At 36.8% G+C, this 18,310-nt stretch overlaps 1 long non-coding RNA gene and 2 other non-coding genes across 3 annotated transcripts; all 3 read left to right on the top strand.

The window, feature by feature from the left end:
• The first annotated feature begins 2,311 nt into the window (after positions 1–2,311).
• Positions 2,312–4,380, top strand: LOC111884079 (uncharacterized). Its single transcript, XR_002847589.2, has 2 exons — positions 2,312–3,433; positions 3,999–4,380. It is a non-coding gene; the product is annotated as an uncharacterized LOC111884079 (long non-coding RNA).
• Positions 2,743–2,866, top strand: LOC111884092 (small nucleolar RNA SNORD14). The gene has a single exon (XR_002847594.1). It is a non-coding gene; the product is annotated as a small nucleolar RNA SNORD14 (small nucleolar RNA).
• On the top strand, positions 2,898–2,982 carry LOC111884095 (small nucleolar RNA SNOR75). The gene has a single exon (XR_002847597.1). It is a non-coding gene; the product is annotated as a small nucleolar RNA SNOR75 (small nucleolar RNA).
• Positions 4,381–18,310: the final 13,930 nt, after the last annotated feature.

The raw sequence follows: 18,310 nt of genomic DNA, 5'->3' as shown, positions 1-18,310 counted from the left end.
AGAGAAAGATAAGAAGAGAAAGAATATCATTGTATGCTATTAGAGAAATAGATTAGATCACAAAGTAAGAGAAAGGAAAGAAAGATAAAGATAAAACATGAAAAGATAGACATAGTAGAATGAACATGAAAACATATTAGAATATAACTTACCAGACATGTTTGTGTGTCATGTTTTGCAGGTTCAGCTAGCAGTCTTTGTATGTCAGAAGACCGGAGTATAAGGACCTAGAATAGATTTCATTTTCATTGTTGTTTCAATTTGTATGTAAGATTTTTATTGTAAATTAATGATTAACCTAAGATGTAAAGTATTTAAAATTTTATACAATTTCGCAAGTAGTTAAAACTCTGATAATTCTCTTAGATTAGATGTTAGGAGATATAGGTCGTTACAATTATCATATAACTAAAGATAATAATTATAAAGCTTAATATCAACTTTTAAATTTAATATATTTTTTATTTTGTAAATAATGATATTAATTCAATTGTTCATAATAACATATATTTTTTATATTTTAGGTACATAATTTTTTTTTCGTGCAACGTTTAGGCATTCGTCTCGTCTAATATACTATAAAACCAACATTTTGAATTTACCTATCCACCTGATCCATATAAAAATGAAGTTTTAAACAATTGAACAATGTTTTTTAAAAAAAATAATCACTAACTAATGGTACTTTACAAATTATTTACTAATTGATTGTATTCTATAAATTTTAAACGAATAACAAAAAAATGATTCATAAAACTAACCTCACTCAAAATTTTCATTTCATTCCCTCACGCGACCTTCCCATGCGATATTTTCCCTTATTAGGCCTCCATCTTTAGCTTCATATCACTCTTCATTGTCTCAGTTGTTGATTGTTACATACTGTAGTACATGAGGGGATGACATCAAGGGAAATTAAAAGTACTATAAAGTACCATAAAGTACCAACGCAATTAAAAGACACGAAGAAACCCCATTAAACTTAGTGTAGTACATGAGGGGATGACATCAAGGGCATGAAAACGCAACCATCATGGCTAGGCCGAACATACAACAACGATGAAATGAGAGGTGACGAAGTTGTAGTACGAGGCAATCCTACAACCGGAGAAGTCAAAACTTCACCACCATACTATCGTTGGGGACTATATAAAGTTGCAAGAGCAGTACTCTTTCTCTTACTCTTTGATCAATCTTAATAAGGGATTTATTGGTCAATATTGATGGTTGCAATCGTTGAGCATGTATTTATGCAACTAGTAGTTGCAAAAAGCTTAAGGTGCAATCATTTATGTGTTATTTATTTAAAGAAGATTAGTCATAGTTTTTGTTAACAAGTACTTTTGCTGCAATGAAGTGAAATACCCTTACTTTTCATTGAAAACTAGTTTTCCATATTGATTTTGAGGTTTTTACATATAACTTTTCTCCACCAGCATCCTCATTTCAATGAGTGTTAGAAAGACAAAAACAGTTTTTAGAAAGTAATTTGACAAAACTTTTTAATATATTGGAAAGCATACAAGGGATTTATTCGGGAGCGGAGCTACATGGTTACTCAGGGTGACACGGATAACTCCTCAAATTTTACCATCAATTGAAAAAATTAATGTAGATTCATCAAAATTCGTCACAATTCCGTCACAAATCCATTGAAAATCCACCACGAATTTGTTGGAAATTCTATCAACTAAGTCCTAATAAATGTAAATTTAATGTAAATATGTCGATGTAATCTTTAGTGACGTATTTGGTGATGAAAATTGTCGACGAAAATAAGTTTTTTTAGTAGTGCAACCTTCAAAAATTATGAAACCCCTCATTTTTTTATATTTTTATTTATTTATTTATTTATTATAAGAAAGAATAAAACAACTATAGTCATAATACTAATACGTAAAACAATCACAAATTTTTTTATCTTACTTTTATACACATAACAACGGTATAAATAATGGTGAACATGTAATAACTTGCAAAGAAACATCTTTAGTAACATTAATTAATTTATATATATATATATATATATATATATATATATATATATATATATATATAATTGTTAGGTAAATATTTTGAAAAATACATAAATATTTTTTCATAATACCATCTAGTAAAGAAAACTCTAGAAATATTGTTATCATCTAGATAACAAAAAGTAAAAAATTAAAGCAAATAAAACTTAGAAGTACCGTTAGAACTTAGAACACTTTAACTATGGGCAAGGGGTGGTTTTGTAAATTGCCATACATAACCTTGTAGCCCATCGACCTGTCTATAAATTCAACAGAGTTAGGTTTTACTCACACACATTCTTTATTCTTTAATCGGTTCTCTGTCAACGCGGCTGTTTTTTCGTATAAGGTGAATTAGGATTCAATCGCCAAACTGTCTCTTTTTTGTTTCACTAGTCTGTTGGCATTTGCCCCTAATCAAAGTCAGAGTTGTTATGAGCTACCGATTAGTAGGTTAAACTTGTGTTTTCGTTTTTCGATTTTGCTTAATCCGTCATCGGTTTTATAAAAATCTGAAACGTAAAGATTAGGTTTTTATGGTGTTTGGGAAATGATGCTAAATGATATCGAATTTTGTTACCATAGGCGCATTTTTGTGCTCTGCTGAACGAAATCTTATTTGCACGTTCCTAAACTCCATTGTTATAAGATCTTTATTTTCTGTTGGTTAGTTAACTTTACTCTTCAATGAATTTTCGTTAAATTGATTAATTGGTTTGATTGTTGATACCTGTGATGATAATCCAAAGGCTTGTTTCTCAGAGACATTCGCAGTGGCTGCCTAAGAGCTTTCGCCTTCGCCAGGCTTGAGAGCTAATGCTGTCTTTCTCCTTCCTTGGATGTCTGAGGTTTTTTATTTTATTTTTTGAAAAAGATGGGTTTTCTCAATGATGATTTCATAGATGACGAGTCTGATATATCCATTCCATTCATCGTGAAGACAAATCGAGGCATTTGTCTGAGAGATAACCCTTCACTAATTTAAAATTTTTAACTGTTTCTTTGATTTTTATTTTGTAAAAGGGAAAACCTCATAAAAGCCCTATATATTATATCTCAATGCTTAAAAAAAACCCTATATAATTTTGGTGTACACATTAACCACTATTCTTTCTGACCTAGATTGTTTTCATGATTTGTGACCGGTTAGACTTAAACAACCGGTAAAATGGCTGATGTGGCTTGTATTAGATGACATGGCATTAAATAGATGATGTGGTTTTAATTCCGTTAAATTGGGCACGTCTCATATCTCGTTCTTCTACTTCTTTTGAGTTTAGCCTCGTTGACATGCCGTTTACCGTTCGATTTGTAGCCGTTCGCTCTGTAGTTTTCACTCGTTGTCCTTCTCGGTCTTGTTGACATTGGATCTTCTGCACTTCTCGCTGCTTCAGGCCTCGCTGTAGTTGTGTAGGCAGGTAACTGCTAAGGCACATTCTTACACGTTAGTTTCACATGTTGTTAGACAAATTGTATCTTATTAATTATAAATCATATCATAATCGTTTGTTTGCTCACCAACAGGGGATTGGAATTTAGATTATTTCAGTTTTCTATTTTCGTTTGGATAGAACATAATCCATCATGTACTTCCTTAATTTCCCTATATCTTTCAATTCACAAACTTGATTCTCTACTTATGATTTTTTTGAACCAGAAGGGTAAGCTAAACACTAATAATGGAGAAGCTTTAGTTTTCTGTTGTAATAATGGCAAATTGCCTGGTGATGTTTCCCTTTTGCAAAGCTTACTTGTCTTTTGAAGCCCAATTGTAAGAAATTAGGATTTTGCTAGTGCAGAGTCTAGATTCGAAACCACTAAATTAATGCCCCATTTATTGGCAAATAAGCTGAAGGGTGGCATTTAAAATATTCAGAACAGTATACTTTAGTTCTTATTTTCTTAGAGACACAAGAAGTAAGGGATTAAATTTAAACCAACAGTCACAACTAAATAAATGTAATACTTTTAAATTTTGTGCAGCTAATTTGGAAGATCTATGTCATATGGTTGATTGCGGGATAACAACTAATGTGCCTATTATTCATACAAAGCTCAAACCAAGAAAACCATCTGAAAGGATTATTAAGATCAAGCTCCGAAACCCAATTTTTGATAAGGATAAAAGTGGATTTACACAGGACACAGGACAAACCTGTCATTAATTTAGAACAGTAAATTTATGAACTAGAATGGGACAAAACTCTAGCCGTTTGTGATCTAGAATGGGACAAAACTCTAGCCGTTTGTGATGTTTTTTTTGATACTTGGAACTTAGTATTCCTAGCCTTTTGTAATGTATGTCCCCTTTTAACATGTTTATATTCCTGCTATATTGTTAATGGAGTGGTATAAATGTTCTATATATTGCATTGTGTATTCTTGTCCCATTTTTTGTTTATCTTACCAAGGGCAAAATAGTCATCTCTTTTCTGTTTTTATTTTACACATCAGGGGCAATATGGGAATTTTTCCTGCTTTTATTTTTCTTTTCTGTAAACCGACTCTGGTTGCAGTTGGGCAAAATCCTCAAATTCTACTCAACTTTTTGTTAATGGGCAGCATCATATCAGAGTTGTAAATACCAAAAAGGATAAAAACCCCATTCCATACATGTGGTGACAAAAGAAAGTGACAATTACACTTAAAAATCAATTTAATTTGCGTCAGACCTCATACCAATTTGTTTTAAAATACATGTAGTGTAATTTTTCATCTTTTAAGTTAATTGTTGTTTAATTCATTAATTGATGCATCAGTTCATCTTTCCAGACCTATAATGACAACAAAGTGAGTGACAACTATACCCTTGAAAAATCCAAAAATAAGCCTTCATGGTCCCAGTCAGATGTTTGAAGTATTATCATTATATATGGGTTCTAGACTTCATGGTTTCTGCTTCTTTGCTTTTGGTAGTTGCTGCTGCTTTTTCTCTTTTTGGTTGATTTTCCATATTTTCGAGTTGACGATGTTCCATATAGATAGTTGAAGGAATTGTAGAATAGGAGTTTAGGAATATGTAATATATAATTAGTTGAATCTATTGGAAGCATTAATTGAAGCATTAGAACCTAAATCAAAGGGGCTATTATGGATCGTCAATTTTTTTAGTCAATGGTTTTCCCGCCGATCTCCAAGTCGGCGATCCAAACTCCAAATTGGTGATCACAAACGCCAAATTGGTGACCCAATCACGAATTGGACATAGTCTGATCGGTACAAACACGTTCCAATAATCAATTTTGCCAGGGATCATGAAATCGCCGATACTGTTCTAATTGTCGACTGCATGTTCTTGAAGATGGAGATTTGGAAGAGACGTAAGCATATTGTTAACCGGTTAACTATGAAAACCTGATGAAAGAAATAAGTTAGGCGGTCTCAGAAATAAAAATGGTTTAAATGGACCTAAAAATAATAAAAGGGTTTTTTTAAGTATGGAGTGATAATAGATAGGGTTTTTTTGTGGTTTTCCCTTTGTAAAAATAAATAAATTTGAACCTGGTCAGACGTAACAATATGAATACACCAAAATAGAATTATTTCGATGTTCAAAGATGTATTTTAAGTTATGCAGAAAAATATAAATAAATATAAACAAAAATTACTCTGGATTAATGCTTCTTTCTTCAACAATACTATGAAGGTTTGGTTGCCAATAATCAAGATCCGTAACTGGGAAAGCATACAAACAACCCCAGTCCAAAGGCCACGCCAATAATAATAATAGGATAACTCGAATTCCTCTACCACCACCGAAGCATCATAGCCCTATTGAAAGAGAATACCTATCCCCAATCCACCTTCGTCCTTAGAAGCTATAACTCTATCTCATCTAATCCAATACATACGACGTTCATCCCATCTGCACCCAAAAAGAATCTCGCCCTCATTCCTTCTAAAGCCTTCAAAACCGAAAGAGGAGCAAGAAAAACAGACATCAAATAACTTCCTAACGAACCCTACATAGACTTCACCAGCATAAGCTGACCTCCAAATGAAAGACACTTAGCCTTCCAATTCGAAAGCTTAGACTGAAATCTATCAATCACAAAAACCCAAGAAGAAGTTCGAGTCATAGCCTGATCCACCAGGATACCAAGATGGGAAAACAGGAGAGTAGAAGCTGCAAAACCAATCCTATTTGCCACAACAAGAACTTGGGAAATAGGAATTTCCACACTAATCAATTTACTTTTAGATAAATTGATTTTCAGCCTTGAAGCCAAGTAAAAACACCTAAGAATACGAATAAAGACAATTTGCATTTTCAGGATCCCAGGAAGAGACCAACATAACATCATCAGCATAAAAGGAGATGAGAAATCTCAATTCCCAAAATAGAAACCCCCGAAAACACCTCCCATTCAATCCCTCATCAAAGCAACATGTAAACTCTCCATAGCCAAAATAAAAAGAAAATGGGATAACGGATCATCCTGTCTCAGCCCACGATGATCAGTTGGGGAACCATTAACCAACACAAAAGCCCTAACAGTGGTCAATAACTCCTTAATCCACTGACACCACATAAACCCAAATCCCATAATCGACATGATTTTCCATAAGTAATCCCATGATAACGAATCCTACGATTTCTCAAAATCCACCTTAAGAAGCATCATATGATTTCCGGAAGCCTTACTCCAAGCAACCATTTCATTCAGGAGAAATGGACCATCCAGGATCTGTCTGCCTTTGATAAAAACAGATTGCTCAAGGCTAACTACACTATGGATAAACTCCACAAGACAATTAGCTAGAAGTTTATCAATAATTTTGTATTGACAACCAATAAGACTAATGGGTCTAAAATCTTTTAGAGTTTTCAAGTCTTTGACTTTTAGGATCATAGTGAAAAAAGAGGCATTACACCCCTTTTGGAATAACAGAATGATGGAAAAAATGATGAACAAACGCCTTAACATCAGCTGCAACAAGATCTCAGTATCTCTTTAAAAACCCAAAAATAAAACCATCAGGACCCGGGGCTTTAGTAGAACCACAATTCCAAACTGCCCTTTTTATCTCCTCATAAGTAAAAGGAGACTGCAAAAAAAAATCAACCTGCAAGGTTAAAGTACTAAAGAGAGCACAATTTGTTGTAGGTCTACACGAAGTACTCTCTTGAAATAAAGACTGAAAATAGTCATGAACCCCCTCTTTGACCTGGACCAGATTCTCCACCCACACGCCATCAATCAAGAGACCACGAATAGCAATTTTGTCTCCTTTTACGGTTAAGAATTCCATGGAAAAATCTGGAGTTCTCATTCCCTTCAATTCTCCCACTGAATTTTAGCCTTTTGAGCAAGATCAACCTATACTAAATGATCAAGATCTGACATCTCCTTCAATAAGGAAACTCTCTGCTCTCTCAAACTAGCAAACCCTTCATCCTCCATGATACTAGTATCGATAGACTCTAATAAATCTTGCATATTCTTCCTTTTAATACCCACCATGTCCTGATGACTAGAATGCCACACCCTGAGTTTAGATTTAAGAAAATGAAGTTTTTTCTTAAAAATAACCCATGGGTTAATCAACTTTGTCCCAACCAACGAGGTAGACCAAGCCTCCCGAACAACATTATCAAACCCCTCCATATCAATCCACGAATGGAATAAACGAAAAGGTGTGGGACCATAATATACGTGGTGCTCCAACAATAGGATAGGACAGTGATCATGAATATTCTTTTCCAATACAATAGCTAAAAGATGAGGAAAAGAATCCAAAAAACCTTCCGTGACCAAAAATCTATCAAGCTTGCTAAATTTGGAACCCCATTTATCGCTCCAAGTGAAACGGGGACCACCCAAAGGAACATTCACAAGATCAAGAGAGTTAATAAAATCATTAAAAATTCTCGCAGAGGACATACTGAAATGCGATCCTAATTTCTCAGAATCATCTTGATTAAAATCACCCATAACAATGCATTCACCCGAGAAATTGGAAATAGTATTATAAATTTCATTCCAAAGAAGTCTTTTATTGTTTAAACCTTAAGGAGAATACACAACAATAAAAAGCACTTGAAGAACCGAACGAACCCAAACTGCCTCAACAACAACAAAGTCATCAAGAACAAAAACTCGATTGTGGGAAATATAATCTAAATCCCAAATAACAAGAATACCACCAGAAACTCCACGAGAAAGAGAAAATGCACGCGTAAAAGAAGAGTTACCCCAAAAAGATCTCCATAACTAAGTCAACACATTCCGACTTAGTTTCTTGTATTGCCAAAAAAATTAACTTTATGTCGATTACACAATTTTCTAATCCAACTCCTCTTATCTAAGGAGCCACCCCTTGAATATTTATTGAAAGACAATTCTTTTTGGAAATTGCCTCTCAACGTGCCCTTTTAAGATTTTTGTAACACGATCCATGCAACCGTCCATATTATACCCCAACGATTCTCCCATTTCAATAGTTTTTTTGTAATTCATTTAAAAATGAATTGTTTTTATTAACACCATCTGATACACTTTGGTTATTCCCCAAAAAAGAAAAACAATTATTTGAAAAACCATAAAGGATGAGAAATATCATCTTCAGAACAATTAATACCCGAAACTCGTCCGAAACCTCCAGAAAAACTCATTGAGTTACTATGGGTTCGAGCCTTAGAAGGAACATCTTCAATAAAAGCATCATTATTACCCCCCTGAATTCTGATTAACTTCACAATTTTTAGCAATAGGAGAATGCAAGACAGGAGGGGAAGTTGTCGAAGCAGCATCAGGAGCTGCTGTAGGGGCTGATGTCGCAATAATGACAGTAGGAGATGTTGTCAAAACAATGGCAGCAGGAATTGCTGCCGACGGAGATCCTAACTATGAAGGTGGCTGCATTCGATCATAATTATCATGACAATGATGTTCAATAGGAACTAAAACAGAAACAGCAAGAGGAGGGGTCGATTGCAAGTTAGATTTTTCAATAGCTAAATTCTGAGAATGCCCTTGAGATGAACTCTTATGCAACTTGGACGTTTTTTTAATTTCTCTTCATTATCTATTTTTTCCCATAACATCATAAATACCGAAAGGATCGAGCGAGGCATCTTTCGTGTTAACTAATGAATCATTACTACCATCTTGTTCAAATCGGTCAAATGCATCAACACTATCATTATCAATATTATTAAACTCACACACTAAAGAAGGATTCTAATCGGGAGCTTCTTTGATACGAATAAGGAATATTTCGTCATTAGTACTAGCTTTGATCACTTAAGAAATCATACCAATAAACGAGTTGAGAATGCATACACGAGATTTATACACTTCTTCTCCAATGTTATCATCAAGATGAGCAATTGAACCCCATTTGGCCAAAATATGTCTAAAAGAATTTTTACTCCAAGCACGTAAGGGTAGACCTTCAACATCAACCCACAAAATACGATCAGATGGCACAAATTATCCCATTTTCTTTTTTCAGAAATCCAATGGTTAACCGTATCACAGGTCAAACAAAAATTTACATGCATCTTAGGACTTAAATTCAAACATCACCCAAAGGCCACCCACATATCAAATCGTAAAATTATCAAAACCTTCATCATGACACAACATTCCCAAATTAGGAAGAGTACTAAATTCACGAGCCTTAGCTAAACACGCTAACTTTTTGTTGTCAATAACAAAATTCATAGAATCAAGAACAATGACCGAATCTTTTTTTTTCTCAAAAAATATTTCTCACTATGACAACCTCTTACCACATTTGCATATAAAACAGAAAAATTCTCTTGTTTCCTCTCAACCTTAGGAGGTTCCCTATGGAAATTAAGATCTTTCTTAGGAGTACGATGAACAGAAACAAACATCTTGTGATACCCGAACCACACGTCACAAAGATTCTCGATCATATGATCAACATTGACATTGCCCGAAAATCTAACAAAACCAAAATGTTTCCCCATACATGACATCTTTTTGGAGATATATACGTCGCAAACTTTTCCAAAACGAGAACATGTACGCCATAAATCAGAATGAATAATATAATATGGGAATTTCATAATATAAAAGGAATGTGACTCAGACCTTGGGAGTTGCATGAAGTCTTTCATTGGAAATCTTTCATACATGATTCCTGTTTTTCTTCCAACCCTCACCACACATGGAATTGGGATGTTTAGAAACCATTGGAATGATCAATCTTGATTAGAAATTCCCCACAGCACGTGTAAATCACCAGAATCAGGCACCAGATCACCCCAAAGAAGAAAACAATTAGAGTATCGAACGCAAACGGATGGCCCAAGCCCTGCCGGCGTTTACTCCCACCGGAGAAAAAGGGTTGAACCGGAATACATCGCCGCCGTCAATTGGTGCTTTCCGAAATCGCCGGACGAAAAGGGCTAATTAAGTTGGTCGTGTATACATTTTGTTTTTGTAAAATACATATTTGTAAACATTTTTTTTATAAAAACGAATTGTTATATTTTTATGTACTTAATAAATACCTACTTTTATAAATAGATATTACGTATACAACTTCTTATATAGAAAATATAAATTTTTTTATGTGAAAATATGTTTTTTTTATAATTATGATTTTATTAAAAAAAACATATTCAAAACAAAATTAAAAAGTTATAAAAACAACGAAGTTATAATAAATTCATAATAAAATTCTAAAATTTAGGTAAAAATAGTAAATGTTGGACCAAATTTGTAATACAATTTAAAATCTTAGTTAAAAATATAAATTTTAGACCAAATTTATAATAAATTTTGAAATCTAGGCTAAAAATGTAATTTTAAAAGTTGAATGACATGTTGAACAGATAAAGGGTTAAATTGAATACGATGGTTTTGTTGAACGGGTAAAAGAGTTAAATTGAATATGATGGTTTTTGGGGCTTAATTAAAGAACAAAAGAATATAAAAATTAAATCGACTATAAAAGGGATAATGACTTGTGTGACATCCCCAAAATCACGGCCAGAAAAAACCGGTTTGTTTATGCTTTGTTTAAAAATCAGAGTTACATTTTAAATGAAAGTGTTGCGGAATTTGTCCCAAAACAAAAATATGATAAAGATTTATCAAAAGCATTTCCATAGAAATGTATTTCATTAAAAGACTCGGGATGTCATGTTCGTACAGATCAAAAGCATAAACAGTAAAATATAAGCCTTACTACTTTATTTCATATCTACAGGCCTATATCCGTAATCCCTCGTCCAAACATCATATCTATGCTCAAGCACCACTACCTGTAATACATAAAACTGAGTGGGTCAGGCTTGGGAGCCTGGTGAGCACATAAAGTTTTCAACCCACAATAAATAAGTTTATTAATTTCATCAATAAAAAATAACCCGATTACCCGTTCCCGTTATCCTCACTTTACGTCCCTAAACACCTATCATAAGGGACCTAGCCTAAGGATCATCATCGGGACGGACAATACTGCTAAGGGGATTCCTCGGCAATAAATGTCCCAAAGGCAACCATGTGGGGGATGGAGTACACCGGTGAACACATCGTTCACAAACACCTACAGGTTGCGAGCCTGCTAGTGTTCCACTGGACTGTCTAGAAGAGTCTGTGGTCGTCATCCATACTCCGCTAGATGATAGACTCAACAACATCAACATCGAGGCATCTCATCATTTTATCACACATCACCTATTGCATCTACCCATGTTTTACCCCAACATTTTCGTAGATATAAAATACATATACAGTTTAAATCATTGAAAACATGTATAACAACGTTCATCTAGCATAGATAGCAAGTATTCAGATAATATGCACACATAACACATAATTTATATAAAATACTTCATATCTATGTATAAGTTGAAAGTAACGATGCACTCACTTGTTAAGGTGATGATTCCAAAATCGGGCAGCGCTTGCTTCTAACGATTCTATTTTCCTTCGACGAAACCTAGCATTATTATCGCTAAATTTTAGTCTAATATTTACCGTGACCAACTATTAGTCTTAGTATTATTATTATTATATAAGCGTTAAACAATATTTTCCAACCACTATGTACAGACAGGGGCCAGACATAAAACACCGGAGGGCAGGACCATTTTGGCATATAGCATTTCTGAAATCCAACAACCCTATGCGGCCCTTTAAACCAGATTCCCCGTACCGCGAGTAGTTAAAAAAATATTATAACGACACTTATATAAGTTATAATAATAGCTCAAATATTTATTATAAGTTCATAATAACAATACTAATTTTAAATATAAGCTATATTAAAATAAGGTAAGCATAACTTACTTACAAGGGGGTTTTAGCTAGGAGTCGGGCTCTGCAGGGGCAGAACTTCGTCGCTGAATCTTTCTAAGAAAGATTCGTGCAGCGCTTTAGCGCTCACCTTACTATACTAAGCTACAGAAAGAGAAGTCGAATCACGAGGGACCGAAATGCTCGGGGGATAAGGAGAGAAAAACTCTTGAATCAAGAGAATGGTGCAAGAAATATGAGAGCCCAAGGCTCTTATTTATACTAATTGAATTTTCAAAAACTACCCTCCATAATTACTTAATGACCTTTTAGTTATATAAACAACTAAACACCCCTCTATAATACTATTATAAATGGATTTAATGATATTTGTACTAAACTAATGTCGAAAGAACTCAACATGAGTCTTATAATGACCGCATCGTCGATACCTTTCTAATGATATATACATATGTATATATATGTGTACGTATACATGATTTATACTTTATTTTAATACGTAAATATGCTATTATAATTTGTAACTCGTTCATACGAACTCCGTTTTTGACGTTCTTTATATCCACGCGTAGGTGAAGACGTACTCTACAACTTTCGTTTAGACTCCGTCGGCTAATTTTGACTTTATTTCTTTATTTTTAAAGTTATATTTTTAACAAGCCGGGATAGGATTGGTCTGTTTAAAATCTCATAACTTCTTCATATGAAGTCAGATTTGGGCGTTTTTTTTTATCGATGTTCTTAGTTTAACATATTCTACGACTTTCGTTTAGATCACTAAGGCTAAATCTCGCTCTATCGTAAATTCACTATTCACGCTTCCCGGTATCGTGTCGGTTTTGTCGTGAAACTTCGACGGGTCATAACTTCTTCGTTATAACTCGGATTTCGGCGTTCCTTATATGCACGGAAACCTTGAGACATATTCTACAACTTTATGTAGAGATATCGGGATTATCTCACACTTTAATTTTGACGCTCATTTTTATTCTTTATTAATTATACATTTATAATTAAATAATAAACACATATAATTCACATAATACTCAAATATTTCATCTTTATTACTTCAAAAAGAGTTACAAGAGTTGACCTAGACTATTACATTGACAAAAATGCTTAGCCCTGAAACCCGGGCGTTACAATTCTCTCCCCCTTAGGATGATTCCGTCCCGGAATCATGCATCAGCAAACAGATGTGGATAGCGACTCATCATGTCATCCTCTGTTTCCCAAGTGAGATTCGGCCCATTCGAATGTTTCCATCGGACTAGCACCAAGTCGACCATCTTGTGTCGTAACTTCTTAGTCTTACGGTCAACAATTGCCTCAGGCTCTTCGATCAACCTTTTATTTTCATCCATCCTTAACTCTGAGATTGGAATTATGTCGGGAACATCTCCCGTGAAGTTCCTCAAATAACACACATGGAAGGTGTTATGAATACCATTGAGTTATTCGGGCAATTCCAGCTTGTAAGCTTGGTTCCCTATCTTCTGAAGAACTTTGAACGGTCCAATAAACCTTGGACTCAACTTTCCTCGTTTCCCAAATCGTATAAGTCCCTTCCACGGTGAGACTTTAAGCAAAACGGAATCCCAAACTTCGAAAGTTATCGGTCGTCTTTTCTTGTCAGCATAGCTCTTCTGACGATCCTGGGCTGCTAACATCCTTTTCCTAATCACCTTCAACTTCTCAGCAGTCTCATGGATTATCTCGGGGCCCATAAACTGCTTCTCTCCGGCTTCAAGCCAACAAGACGGCGTACGACACTTCTGCCCATACAAGGCTTGATAAGGAGCCATCTTGATGCTCGAGTGAAAACTATTGTTGTAGGAAAATTCTACCAGAGGTAAGTGCTCGTCCCAATTCCCTTGGAATTCGAGGGTACATGCTCTCAGCATATCTTCCAGCGTCTAAATCGTTCTTTCGCTCTGACCATCAGTTTTCGGATGATAAGCAGTACTCAAACACAACTTTGTACCTAACTCCTCTTGTAGACTCCTCCAAAACCTTGACGTGAAACGACTATCACGATCTGATACAATCGTAAGAGGGACACCATGAAGTCTTACAATTTCCTTCACGTAAGCATTTGCGAGCTTATCCATAGACCACTTCTCGTTGGCTGCTATGAAGTGTGCACTCTTGGTGAAACGATCCACGACTACCCAAATCATGTCGTGACCGTTCTTCGTCCTGGGCAGTTTAGTCACAAAATCCATGGTGATGTCTTCCCATTTACCCATGGGTACAGGTAAAAATTCCAAACTCCCATACGGTTTCTGATGTTGTGCCTTAACCCTCGCACATGTTACGCACTCGGCCACATACTTCGCAACATCGAGCTTCATCGTCGGCCACCAGTAGTAGGGTTTTAGGTCCCTATACATTTTAGTGCTACCGGGATGAATCGAGTACATGGTCTTGTGTGCTTCTTCCATCAGAAGATCTCTTATTCCTCCCGTCTTAGGTACCCAAATTCGATCTTGGAATACCTTCAGTCCTCGACTGTTTGTACCAAACACTAACGTTCTTCCCAAACATTCTTCCTTTCGGTCATTTTTCTCTAAAGCTTCTTCTTGAGTTTTCCTGATACTTTTCCACAATCGTCGAGACGACTTCAACTCTTAACGCTCTTGGCCTTTTCCTTTCCAGATTGACTTTCCGACTGAGAGCATCAGCAACAATATTTGCTTTACCTAGGTGGTAAAGTATCTCATAGTCGTAGTCCTTGAGAAGTTCTAGCCAACTTCGTTGCCTCATGTTCAACTCCTTCTGATTAAAGAGATACTGGAGACTCTTATGATCAGTGAAGAGCTTGCACTTCGTGCCGTAGAGGTAATGCCTCCATATCTTTAAGGCAAAAACTACCGCTGCCAACTCCAGATCATGAGTGGGGTAGTTCTTTTCGTGCTCTTTCAATTGTCGAGATGCGTATGCTATCACCTTTTCTCTTTGGGTCAGAACACAACCCAACCCGACTCCAGAAGCGTCACTATAAACCGCGAAATCTTCGACTCCATCGGGTAGAGAAAGTATCGGTGCTTCACATAACTTCTTCTTTAGCTTTTCGAATGCCTCATCGTGTTTCTCACTCCACGTATACGTAGCTCCTTTATGAGTCAAAGCTGTTAATGGAGCAGTTATCGAAGAAAAGCCTTGGATAAATCGTCGATGATATCCGGCTAATCCTAGAAAGCTTCGAATCTCCGTGGGACTCTTTGGACGTTCCCACTTCATTACAGCCTCGATCTTTGCGGGGTCAACCATTATTCCCTCCTGGTTAACAACATGACCCAAGAATTGGACTTCCCGTATCAAAAAGTCACATTTGGAGAACTTTGCAAAAAGCTTCTCCTTCTTCAACACTTCTAATACTTCCCGTAGATGCTTGCCATGCTCCTCTTGGCTTTTCGAGTAGATGAGAATGTCGTCGATGAACACTATCACGGATTTATCGAGGAATGGTTTACAAACCCTATTCATCAAATCCATGAATGCTGCGGGAGCATTGGTTAGCCCGAATGACATAACCAAGAACTCGTAGTGTCCATATCTCATTCTGAATGCAGTCTTCTCAATATCCTGCTTTCTCACCTTTAGTTGATGATATCCTGACCTAAGATCGATCTTTGAGAAGTAGCTCGAACCTTGTAGCTGATCGAATAGGTTATCAATCCTCGGCAATGGATACTTGTTCTTCACCGTTGCCTTATTCAGCTCTCGGTAGTCTATACACATTCTCATACTTCCGTCCTTCTTCTTCACGAATAACACCGGAGCTCCCCAGGGTGATGAACTAGGTCGAATAAAACCGTTGTCCAACAGCTCCTGAAGTTGCGTCATGAGCTCCTTCATCTCCGTCGGTGCTAATCGGTAAGGTGCCTTTGCTATCAGTGTTGTTCCTGGTAACAAGTCTATACGAAACTCCACTTGCCTATCAGGTGGTAATCCGGGAAGATCTTCGGGAAAGACTTCCGGATAATCACACACAACCGGTATATTCTGCACCTCTTTCTTCTCCTTCTTGGCATCGATTACGAATGCCAAGTATGATGCACATCCTTTGGACAAACATTTCCTGGCTTTCATCAGGGAGATGATTCCAGAATTCACTCTGCGTTTGTCCCATACACCATAAATGATTCTTTTTCGGGTGGGTTTACCTTTACTATCTTCTTTTGGCATTGAATCTCAGCATCGTTGGCGCTAAGCTAGTCCATACCCAAAACGATGTCGAAACCGTTTAACTCTATGGGTAATAGCTCTTCGTGGAATTCGTTTCCGTTTAGGTCAATGACGATGTTCCTAATACAATTACTAACAGGTACGAATTTGCCACTGGCAACTTCTACAATCAGGGCATTATCTAGTTTTTCTACAGGCAATGCTAATTTCCCACCAAATTTATGCGACACAAAGGAGTAGTTGGCTCCGGAATCAAATAGTATATATGCAGGCAAACCATTTACAAGAAAGGTACCTGAAGCGACGTCTGCTGCCTCCTTTGCAGCCTCGAGCGTCATCTGGAAGGCTCTCGCCTTCGGCTTCGATGGTATGTTGGTTCTTCCTGTCTCCTTCTTCTTCGGGCAGTCCTTCAAAATGTGCCCTTCTTCATTGCACCCATAACAGGCTTTCTGGTTGAGGGTGCATTCATTGGCGTAGTGCCCAGGCTTTCCGCACTTGTAACAAGTGACCCCTCCATCACACTTCCCAGAGTGCTTCTTCTTGCACTTGTCACACCACTTCGCTTCTGATCCTCCTCCCCTCGAACCAGACTTCAAGAATCTACTCTTCTTGTTGGACTTCGAGGATCCATTGAACTTCCGTTTCTCACCAACCTCAGCCCTCTCCAGACCTCTTTCCTTTTGTTGGGTCTCCACGTTCTTAGCTGCTCGAACAGCTGATTTCAGAGTGGTTGACATCTTGACTGTTGGGCCAAAGTCAGCCGGCAGTCCGTTTGCGAATTTCTCAATTTTGGAAAGTTCGGTTGGCACTAGGTATGGAAACAACTTCATCTTTTCCGTAAATGCAGCAACATAGTCATCGATGATCATTCTCCCCTTCTTCAAATTTTGGAACTCATTGTTCAGATCAATCAGGTCTATCTCTGAACAGTACTGCGCCTTCAGTTGTTCCAAGAACTCATCCCATGACATTTTCAGAGCTTCTCCCCGTGGCATTGTATCTGCCAATAGCTTCCACCAGCTCAAGACTCCAGTTTTCAATTGTCTCACAGCGAAGATAGTCTTCTGCTTCTCGCTGCAGTTGCAGCTCTCAAACACCATCTCCATCTCGGAGATCCAGTCCATAATCTCAACAGGCTTTGGGCTTCCTGAGAGACTTGGTGGTTTCGCACCCAAGAAATTTTTGTACATCCGCCCATCCTTGTTGTTTCTCCCTTCTGGGCCATCATTTTGCTCACCTTGAGTCCCTACTTGACTCACTTGGCGGCTATAGTTCCCTTCCTCAGATGGCTCGGGAACTGGCTCCGTCGGTTCAACATGTATGGTAGGTTCGTCCCTATTTTCGTGGAGCATCCGTCTCATTTCTTCCCTTTGTTCAGCTAGCATAGCCTGAATCATGGCTTGAACTCTAGCCATGGTGAATGGCTCAGGTGCAACTTCTTCAACAACAGGTATTTGCTGAACCACTGGGGGTTGGTTCCTACCTCCATTTACGTTCACGTTTCCGCTACGGGTCCTTGCCATCTTGATCTATACACCGAATAAGGTGAATTTAGATCTTTATTTAGGATAGACGTTTTAAATCGTCCTTATCACTCCGAAACGTTTACATGCTAGTTCTAATATCGTAGTCGTACGTTTAGAATCCTAAACACATAAGGTTTCCAGATCCGGTCGACAACAGACCATAGATCCGAACAATTAACAGCATATTATGCACAAAGCATTTAGCACATAAAAGCATTTTAGGCACAATTCCTAAAATAAGTTAGTGCTCACACCTCACAATCATCGCTTAGCATTCTAAGTTTAAGTCTAGAAATCCTACAAATTCCAAGTTCGCTTAAACTAATGCTCTGATACC

This window comes from Lactuca sativa, chromosome 8 (assembly GCF_002870075.4).
Source record: "Lactuca sativa cultivar Salinas chromosome 8, Lsat_Salinas_v11, whole genome shotgun sequence".
NCBI classification, from domain to species: domain Eukaryota; kingdom Viridiplantae; phylum Streptophyta; class Magnoliopsida; order Asterales; family Asteraceae; genus Lactuca; species Lactuca sativa.
The sequence above is the reverse complement of the archived record's forward strand: the minus strand, read 5'-3'. Positions and strand labels throughout refer to the sequence as shown.